At 37.2% G+C, this 10,693-nt stretch overlaps 1 protein-coding gene across 2 annotated transcripts in view; it reads right to left on the minus strand.

Moving 5' to 3' along the window:
• csmd2 (CUB and Sushi multiple domains 2) overlaps nucleotides 1-10,693 on the minus strand; it is a gene marked incomplete at its 5' end in the record, with an annotated part of 325,712 nt that overhangs the window by 202,452 nt on the left and 112,567 nt on the right.

Consider the following 10,693-nt stretch of genomic DNA (forward strand, 5'->3'; position numbering starts at 1 on the left):
CCTTGGAGTTCCCCCGGAGGAGCTGGAAGAAGTGGCTGGGGAGAGGGAGGTCTGGGCCTCCCTTCTGAAGCTGCTGCCCCCGCGACCCGACCCCGGAAGAAAATGGATGGATGGAGGATTTTTTTAATTACATAAATACATAATTTATAAGATCAAAGTGTTATGATGAGAGAAAATATATACAAACCCATGAAATGCACACCACCTTTAACTTTTAAATCTGCCTGCTTAAACCTCAATTTAGACATGAGATACACAAAGATCAAATACTCATTTGTTTAGTCAAGATGCTCAGCTAAACAGCATTATAGTTTCATGGAACATCTGGAGACTTATAAACTGGTGTCACTTTATATTACTTGAATTTGGGTTTATAGAAGTGTTTTGTTCTCATTCGGTTTAAAACATGATTTGATCTTACCACAAGTTACTGCAAAAGTCAAGCAGGTCAGGTAGAATAAAGCCTTAAAGTTATCAGAGCAAAGTGGAAGTGGGCCAAGTTATCTTCCATTATACAAAAGGAAGTGGAGACATTCACTCTAGCTGATACAGCTTGATGTCTTTTTCCATTAGCTTTTATTGGTCCTCAAGTCTAATACCATTTAAGAGAGATAACATGCACTCATATACTTTTTTTATTGCTATATGTTTTATTCAGCTTTGAAAAGGTTTTAACCCATTTCCTGTTTCTGTTTGATTTTATCACCCTGTGCACTGTTGAGAGGACTGCAGGTAAATATTAGCATCATCAATCACCTAAAGTGGAAGGAGAAAAGATGAAAAACACCTTGAGGAAGAAACAGATGAGCTTGCATTTATACATCACACGTAACCATGACAGATTTGTCATAAAAAAACATCCATCTAATTAAGAAGACTCAATTTGCCTCCTCCTGAGTCAGCACTAACCTTTAACCCCACTTCTCACCTTCTCTGCGAGACATCCATCACTTCTGCTTTTGCAGGTAACAATAAAAACATTAACATGCAACCATCTGCAAGCTATCAATGTGCAAAACAGTAACTCAGCCTTGTGCAAAACAGACGTGTGAGCGTGTTTGCATAACAGGCGTAGTGATGTTCGCTTGTGCGCTCCGATGATTTTTTATGTACAAACTAGAAAGAGAATGTCAAAACCTTTATTTTTTGTGTCTTAGGGATATGTAGTACAAAAAGTCAAAACAAAAGAAACGTAAAAAGGTTCTGCTCGGGTTCGATGTTATTGTCTAGTTTGATGGAAGTTTTCAACAAGTTCCGAATGAATGCAGAAATAAATCCAACTCAGTCACAGTGTCCTTCAGCAACAGTTTCTACAAACTCTTATTTGTATTTTTTATTTCAGCATCAATCTTTGCCAGTTAAAAGATAAAAACTGTTCTGCTTTGAGCTTAAAAGAGTGTATTTTGTCCAGCTGAGCGCAGTTGAGTCAACACTTATGCTGCGTTCACACCGAACGCGATTTCAGCTTCAAAATTGCAGCCAACGCTGAAGTTTGAAGCTTGTGCACTTTGAGGTCAGACGCAGGTCAGCTCTTGAAGCGCTGCACGGCAGAGCCTCCCGGCCCCTCCCTCCTCTGTCGGGCTCTGTTTAATGTCGGACGAGGAAGTGGCTTTGCTTTATTTACAGAGCAAGAGCATGTCACGTTCATCAGATAATTAATTCATAATTAATTCACCAGATAATTCAGAGTAGAGGCTCACAGCTCGCTTTCAGGACTATTTTTTCAGTCTGATGAGTCGCTGCCACGCATTGTTGCGGATCAGGACATGACTGCAGGCACTCATTTCAGCTAAAGAGCTCCTCTCCGGCTGTGTCCAAAACGGCAGGACGGGTCCTCCGGAGGACCCAGACTCCCCGGTCTCAGCAGGCCGGGTCCTTGGTAGACCGGGAAGACCGGAAAAAAGAGGCTGTGGATTTGGACGGTCTGGCCTCCCCTCCTTACCCCGGTGTACGTCTTGTCACCTAGCAACTGTGACGACGCTAAACAAGCAAACTTAAATCAAAACTAGAAAAATATCAATACATTAGCATTATTAATATCACAAAACTATAAAATTAACGTAAAAGTATCATTTGAAGAACTAATTGACCCACTGTAGGTGCATGTTTATTTCGCGTTTTTTATGACGAAAAAATAATATTTAAAAACATGTCCATACAAATGATAAAAGTATTAGAATTACAACCGCTAATTTTTTTTAATTTTTAAATCACCATATTTTTATTTAAAATGTATTCTTTTCTCTCGCTTCGTCCGCCATTACTAGCTTAAAAAAATCTCCGGTCGGGCCGCAATGCATTATGGGATATGCTGGGCCGGGAAGGATCCATCGGACCTGTCCTTCGATTCGGGGAAAAAGAAGGACGTATTTGTCAGACGCATCGGAGGAGTCTTCCGTTTTGGACGTCCTTCGTCGCGGCGCTGTGACGTATGCGGCCGACAAATACGACCTTCGGAGGACCCGTCCTGCCGTTTTGGACACAGCCTCCATCTGTTTCAGGTTAGTGGACATCATTCAGTAAACTGTCCCGTCGGGAAATATGTCACTACGTCACACAGTGGAGTCTCTCTGATTGGTTGATGCTGCGCATCGAGCTGCAAAAGTTTAGATTTTCTAACTTCAGCGATTTGAGCCTCAGCGCGTCGAACGCTCAGATCGTTCAAATCGTTCAAATTGCTCTGCTCTAATCGCGCTTGAGCGCGTCCACCATAGACTTTGCATGTAAAGCTGATGCTCCTGATGCTGAAATCGCGTTTGGTGTGAACGCACCATTAAACATGTATTGATTTGAAGTAGGCAGAATGGTATTTATTTATTTATTAATTTATTAATTTATTTATATGGCCAATACTGATCTTTAGAAACCAGGGCAACAATAGCCAATATTCAGCATCATTATTTATTTATTTATTTATTTTTTGGCCAATATGTATAATTAATTAATAAAAAGAAATATAACAAAACTGTCCTATCCATGTAATGTAAACCTAAAACACATAAAATAGCACTGTTAAAATAAAAAAAATAATAATACATCAAAACTGTAAGCTACAGTAGCAGTTGCTGATGCATCATCATGTTCCATCTTGGTAATTAACTAAGCATGCACATGCATAACTGATTGCCATTTCTTAAAGTGGCTGATATCCTTTGGTTACCCGGGCTATGTCTTTAAATTTCAAGGACAAATTCAACTAATACAATTTAAACTGCAAATTAACTATTAAAAATTAAATATTTTGTCACCAAAACCAAAAAATAACAACACTTTAAAGTGTTTAAGACATCTTTTAGATACAAAAGGTCAAATAAAAAATATATAATTAAGAAACTTGACACAATACATGATTTTATCCATTTTGTTGCACAACTGGGATAGTTTATTTTGCACTTGGCCCCGACAAAGTAAAATAGGAAGTGACATCATAGGGGAACTCTTGAAGAAAACTCCCCATTTGATATCACTTCCTGTTACTTCACATGCAAATATCTCAACAATTGTCCATTGTGTGATTTTATAATTTTTATTGTTTTTTTTTTTTTTTGCAACATATTAATGTTATCTTTCCAACACACTTTAAAGCCACAACACTAAAGAAATAAAAAACAGAACAGAAGAATCCATGGTGGAGAAAAGGTGACATAAAAAGAGAAAATACAAGGTATGCAAATCATGTCCTATGTAATGTTTCATTTTAGGTTTGCTCTTAAACCTCTAAATTGTAACAGACTCTGTCTAAAATAACAAAATGTTCAGAACAAAAATGCAAAATTTGTAATGATAAACAGTCTCTTCAGCTATACCCTATTCTATATGTTGAATTTTATTTTGTAACATTTTTCATAAACAGTTTCTGATTGGAACATGTTTTAGTGTATAAGAGTACATCTGACATTTCTTAGAGAAACAAAATAAACATTTATTTTGTGTTGAAAGGCTGAACCCTGTTATCTGTGTATGAAAGACAAGCATAAATACATAGAGATGTACATGTACAGGAAAGTGAGAACATTTAAATGGCTGCTGTATGAGGGCAGACATTACCCTCATCCCCTATCCTCGTTCCTTCGCTGTGTGGATTAATGAAGCCTTAATAGCCCATGTCATTAAGCTGGGTGGTCACTGACTAGACTGTATAGCCCTGAAGATCCAGTCATAATCATATACTGTAAGCCATTTTGTAGATATAAACCAGTGAGTGAGTTTAAGATGGTAATAATATAAATGGGATTGTCAGATCTATTGAGATGTGAAATTCTGAAGCAATGTCCTCCCATTTGAGTGAAAATTTTAATAGACAATTCTATTGAGCTTTACTTTATCACCTTTTTAGTTCCATCTCCATCCAACAACTACAAGACAGCAACAGATACTATAAACAAGATGCGTATATTGATTTTTCCCCAAAGGAAAATACAAGTTTTGCAATCTAAATGTTGAATAAGATGAGATTAAACAAGATTCGACAGTTATATTATTTATTCATGTATTGTAAAGATCATTTTTAAAATGTCAGACATTGCAGAAAAAAAACATGATTTAGAGCTTCACTTACACATCGCTTTGTTTTGAAAAGATAATAGTTCAGCAGAGCACTCCTCTTTCACAGTCTGTTTTACTTGGTTGCAAATACACCCAACTCTGTAGGGATGTTAAATATTTCAAAAAGTGCAAATGGAAGTGATGTTTGAAAATTTAAGACTGTCATTTTGTAACAAGACAAGTTTACATATTTACAGTATGGGCTGTTTATTTCCTTTAAATCTATGCTTAAAACCTCACTTAGAAAATGAATAAACTGGGCATTGGCTGAGGGGCACAGTTCGACTGGCAAGCACATTTTGAGAAGCACATCACATTTTGCGAATTAGATGTGAAATATGCAAAGTTTGCTTTAGTTTAGTGAGTGCAAAAGGTTAATATTTAGGTCAATTGGTTTGTTTTGCTTTGGGGGATTTTTATGAAATGAAATAATCTGAGGGAAAATCTGATTTAGATGTAAAAAAATAATTAAGAAGCTCAGACAAATACTTACAAATCATTGTTTTAATAGCAGAAAATATGAAAAATGGTTATCTAAAGCTGTCCAAGTCAGGAAGCTGAGTGATAAAATCTAAACTCCTTTTGATTGACTAGCAGTCTGATACTCTAATTGACACAACTTTTTAATGCAACATATTACACTGTTAATAGTTAATTATTGTGCACAAATGCATTCATCAAAAGATGCAGACATTAGCCGTGTTTCCATCCAATTTGAATTCAAATTTTGAGGAATTTTTAAAATTTCACGAAAAGGAAAAAACAAAGAAATGCGTATAAGACAGGTTTCCATCAACTGGCTTGAAGCAAAGCAATTATGTCATATGCATGCGTGTAGTAAACAGGAAGTCGCAAACTAACAGGGTCCACACATCTCAGGACAATGGAGAGAAGTTATCAGGAATGCTTTGCTCCTATCAGGAAAATTGTAATTATTCTGTCATTCAGTATCAACTAGCTCTGGCAATGTTACATGCTCTCTGGAGACGTAGAGAAAGCAATGCAATTCTCTTCACGCCGACAGCGGGAGGAGGGTCCTGCTGCCAGTCGCAGCTTCAGTCGCTCTGGTACCGGGACCGGTATTGGATAGCCAGCGGGAACAGCTGATCAACCATGTGAGGTAAATGTTCGCTACGTCAGAACTTATTCAGCAAATGTGTTTCCATCTCTCCTTTTGTGCATTATCTCCTTTTCGAAAAACACCAAAACCACCTCAAATGAGCGTATCAACTTTTTTGCGAATTAGAGGAAGTTTTTTTTCCAAATACGCCATTTCCATTCACCTTTTCTGATGCAATACTTCAAAATGTGCATTAAAAAACACTGATGGAAACACTATTGACATTAAGTACAGGTACTGTTAAAGTGATTTCATGTTTTTTGTGCACCACTTCTATTTCTCCTACAGTTTAATTTTGAAGCAAGCATTTCATTTGACAGTATCCCTCCAAATCAGCAAACTTTTTTTCCACCTCCCTATGAGCTTTACTAGAAATGCACAAAACTAAAAAATTTCCTTCAAATAAAAAAAATGGCAGTTGGTAAGACATGGTAATTGGATTGACAGCAGTAACTTCAGGTAATTGGGACAAGAGTAGCCTAATGGCGGCACAATTGCAGCACCGCCGTTAATTTCTCTCCCATTAATACTGAGCCCCAAGCAGACGGCTCGTAAAAGAAATCAAATAGGTTGTTGGGGTGGATGTGCAAATGGAGTCACTTTGACAAGAACGGAGGCAGAAATATGTGGCTGGTTCAGCAAATTAAAATAATGCAAAAGGTGCCTATTTAGAGTTGGAGGCAAAGCGACTGTACGTAGTGCAGTAAGTGCCCAGAAATTTTAAAACTATCTTTTTTTTTTTCAGCTTACACTATGATTCATGCATATATTCTGCCCTAACAAAAAAAAAAGTGCCTGACAGGAGAGGAAAAACTTGCAAAACTGTGGAAAATCTTGAAAAACTGCATTCTAATCATATAATAATATAATACAATAAAAACATAGAAAAAAACACAAAAAGCTCACGGCGGGGTTATGCAAAATGTATCTGTTTGAGCTTTATATCATGTTATAATGTAATTCCCTCATCAAACACATCATGAGAGTGTTGCTTTGACTCATTCATGCATGTTTGAGAAATCCTTGAATCTCTTGTGGCATGTGGAGCCATCTAAATGCTTGCTTACACAAACTGCAGCCTTTTTACCCAAAGCTCCTCCCAGGAGCTCAGTCCCCCGCTGAGCTACTGCCCCCACAGAAAACCCTGTACATCCCAACACAGCTCCACCAGACTGGCAGCAGCAACACAACGCACACCCGTTGGAACTGCACGCCTGTTGAGCTTGTAAGACTATTTCTCAATAGTCATTCGTCAGATTCAATTTTTGTTTGTTTTACAGGTATTTTTGGATGCCGAGAAGAATACCCTTTTTTTCTTATTTTCATCTAAAATGGTTGGACTTCATTTTGTCTGGAAACGATCCTCCAATGAAAAATAAAATAAATAGTTGTGTGATGCACTTTATACCAAGTTGCTATTTTCAAAAACATATAAAAATATAAATGCTGAAGTGGAAGTGTTGGAAACAGTAGGACTTTCTTAAAGCGACAGAGGCCAATTTCAAGGCATTTAGATGGACTATGACACAATGTCAAATTTACTTTTGATGTAAACAGCATGTTCATAACTGAAAGTAACCGTTACTTGATTGTGGTGTAGAATTGAACTATGTGCCTTAAAAATACATAATACCATCCACCCCAACCCCACCAAGGGATTTAACTAGATTTCAAATTGAGCACGTAGTTGCAAATACATTTCTAAATGCAGAATATGTATTGAATTGCACAGCATATGTTTTGTTCCCTATACTTCATAAATTGTAACAAAAAATAAAAATAAAAAATCAATTGACAGCTCCACGTGATCAGGGGATCAAAGACTAAGTATGCCTTAGCCTTACCAGGGTGGATGTGATTATAGCAGCTTTGACAGAGACCTTGTGTTAGCCGTCAATCAGCATCAGTCTTCCTGTGACAGACTGATGCTGAGCCTGCAGGAACACAGTCAGCCAGGGTAATGTATGTTGCTACACTCTGCAACAGGGACAGAGCCTTGAAGCAGAGCCTTGACTGGCTATAATTTAGCATAATTTTGACTTTTTTTGTCTTTTTTATCGCTTCTATTTCTTCACAAACTTGTTTGCTTGCAAAAGTTATGGCCTGGAAAGAAAGTGAACTTTCACTGAAAAATAATGGCCTTCAGAAGTTGTAAAGAGAGATTTTGGATGAAGACTGACAAAGATATTGAGTAAAAAATATTACCTGCTACACTACTGAAAGCTTTTTTTAACTGAATGAGGAAAATGTATGTGAAAGTCAAATAAACTGCAGGTATTAGTGAATAATTCTAATAAATGTTTGTTCAGAACCAGTTGGACATTTTGTCAGTTCTACATAGACAAGTGAACACACAAAGTGTGACTGTTTTTTATTTATTTCTTTAAAAGTACAAAGGTTTTTCTTTTTTTTTTTCTTATTGATGGTAAACAAAGGTTTTTCTTAGTTTCAGTGAAACAAGCTTAAAAACGTAAATATTTTACTGCTGGTGGGTCTCTTGGTTTGACACCATTAATAGCTCTAATTGGCTTCACTGGTTTGAGTCAGGTAGCTGTAAACTGATGCTCACTGTTGCTTTGCTTCTCGTAATTTCTACTTTTGGTTGCCTCTTTTGAAATGTATTTATCTTTTTGCACAAATAAAACTCCTCTAAATATGTATTAGTCTTTGTCTTATGTTGCACCCACATGAAGTAAAACATATCCATGAAAAATCTACACAAACAGCCAAGCTTTTGAAATATTACCATCAAATATAACACTATAACAACAACACCAAAGTTCTTTACATTAGTACTGTAGGCCAGGTTAATGGCTCCTTGAGTAGAGTAGGTAAAATTTTTACAAATATTTGATTTTATCTTCTTTTGTTACCTGCATAAGGAGCAATTTTGTGTGTGCTTTAGCACAGAAAGCTCCCAACAACCTTTTTTTAAAGGCAAAACTAGACTTGGTCTCACACCTGTGTGTGTCTATCTTTTTCCTGTCCTCTCAATTCCAGTTGGTTGAGGCAGACAGCCACTCATCTTGGGTCTGGTTCTGCTGGAGGTTTTTTATTTCCTTTCCATTGTTGCCACTGTGCTTGCTCAAAATGGGTGATTGCAACAAAGAGAAAAAAGGACTCTGTTGGCTTGGATATGTCTTTTTTATATATAAGTGGCATTTTTTTGAAATGCTGAATGTGATTGTAACATAATAGAATGGTTTGAATCTGTTTGATCTATATTAAATTTATATTCATAATTTGGACTTGTTTTATTTTGTATAATACCGTTAGATGACTGGTTCTGAAAATGCACTGGCATGGCTAAACCAACTGACATGGATTGAAGAAAAAAATAATAAAAGTTCTACATCTCTAAATAGTAAATGGTTTAAAATTATATAGCCTAGCCACCTGTAAGATACATGACAAAGGACATGTGACAAAAGCATACTGGAGCTGTGAACAATATACAATATTTGTTAATGTTTTAAGTTCTAGCCTCTTTCCTCCTACCCTTTTTTGGTTACTGAAAGCGCTAATAAACACAGTGTTCCAGTTAAAGTAATACTTCACTGATTTTCTTAACCCCTTTAATCTTGGTCATGATTGTGCAGAAATGTTTTTTTATTTCCCCAATAATAAACAAATCACACATCACCAGTCCACTGAAGAGGACAAAATGCTCCGCCAACCATCAATGACCAAATTTAGCCCCATTAAAAACATATCCCTGTAACTCTGTGTAGGAGTAAGGAAGTCAACATTCCTTGTCTTGTGATCTGACACAAAGCACATTGAGCAGTTGTTTACGCCGATAATTAGCCTCAAATTTGTCGCATCTGTGTACACATGCATGTTGGAAGTGCACTGAAAAAAAGGATTTTGGGGTGTAGTAACATTTATTTAATTGTTCTTTTAAATTTTACAAAAAATATCAAAATCTCTAGACTACTAGAATTTACTAATTTACTAAAAAAAAAACGACTCGCTAGAGCAAGGCAGCTGGGAGGAGAGTTGCTGGGGATCAAACACATGGTATGGGGGTGGGATTAAGTTGAGACGGTGATGTTCCAGGTTAATACTCCATGCTGGAACCAATCCAAGACCAGGACCCGCCAGAGTCCAGAGACCAGATATTATCCCCCCAAGCTCAGTCCCAGAGTGCAGGGTTTCCCCTTTCTCTGTCACCACAGCCTTCAGACTGATCCTCACCGATGATACAATCAATGAATCAATCCTTTGTTGACAAATCATCCAGGGAAGTTTTGATAACTGCTGACCGACCAAGGTCAGCAGCTGCTGGGATCCAAAAGATTGGGACAAGCGGCCACAAATTTCTTGCTGCTTTACAGTCTTAACTGCATCTCTGAAATGGCAGAATACCTCCTCGCCTCTTTCCATCTGAAACTTCACCCAGGTGTAATCCTATATCTCATGGGCACACTGCTGAACTCCAATTATCGTCAGAATCACATCCAGTTTGTGACTTATTTCCCCCAGCATCTGAGTATGTGCATTACCAGTACGGCAGATTCCATCCATGGTTTCTGACAGCTTCTCACAGGCCTGGACTGCTGTCAGGATTGCTTTCATTTTTCCGATAAGCCAGATATCCTCCTCAGCCGATCAGCAGAAATCCAGTTTAAATCCAAATATGTACAAATCTTCCACGTATTCACGTCTTGGAAAGCGGCACCAAGCAGATTAAGTTCCAGCCCCAAGAACCAGTGACCTGACCAGCAGTAACCATTCCATTGGAACATAAACCCATCTGTCAAAATCATCAGTGGTGGACAAAGTACTCAACTCTAGTACTTGAGTAAAAGCATTGATACTCATGGTCAAATCTACTCCACTACAAGTAAAAGTTACTCAGTCAAAAATCTACTCAAGTAAAAGTACTGAAGTACTTACTTTTGAAAATACTTAAGTATTCAGAAGTACATGCATTTTAAAGTACTTAAGTACAAAGTAAAAGTACAAATTACATTTTCTTTTCTTTTTTGTCACTTCAGCAGAAAACAAACCTAAATATTAGTTTAC

This window comes from Austrofundulus limnaeus, unplaced genomic scaffold (genome assembly GCF_001266775.1).
Source record: "Austrofundulus limnaeus strain Quisiro unplaced genomic scaffold, Austrofundulus_limnaeus-1.0 Scaffold288, whole genome shotgun sequence".
NCBI lineage: Eukaryota > Metazoa > Chordata > Actinopteri > Cyprinodontiformes > Rivulidae > Austrofundulus > Austrofundulus limnaeus.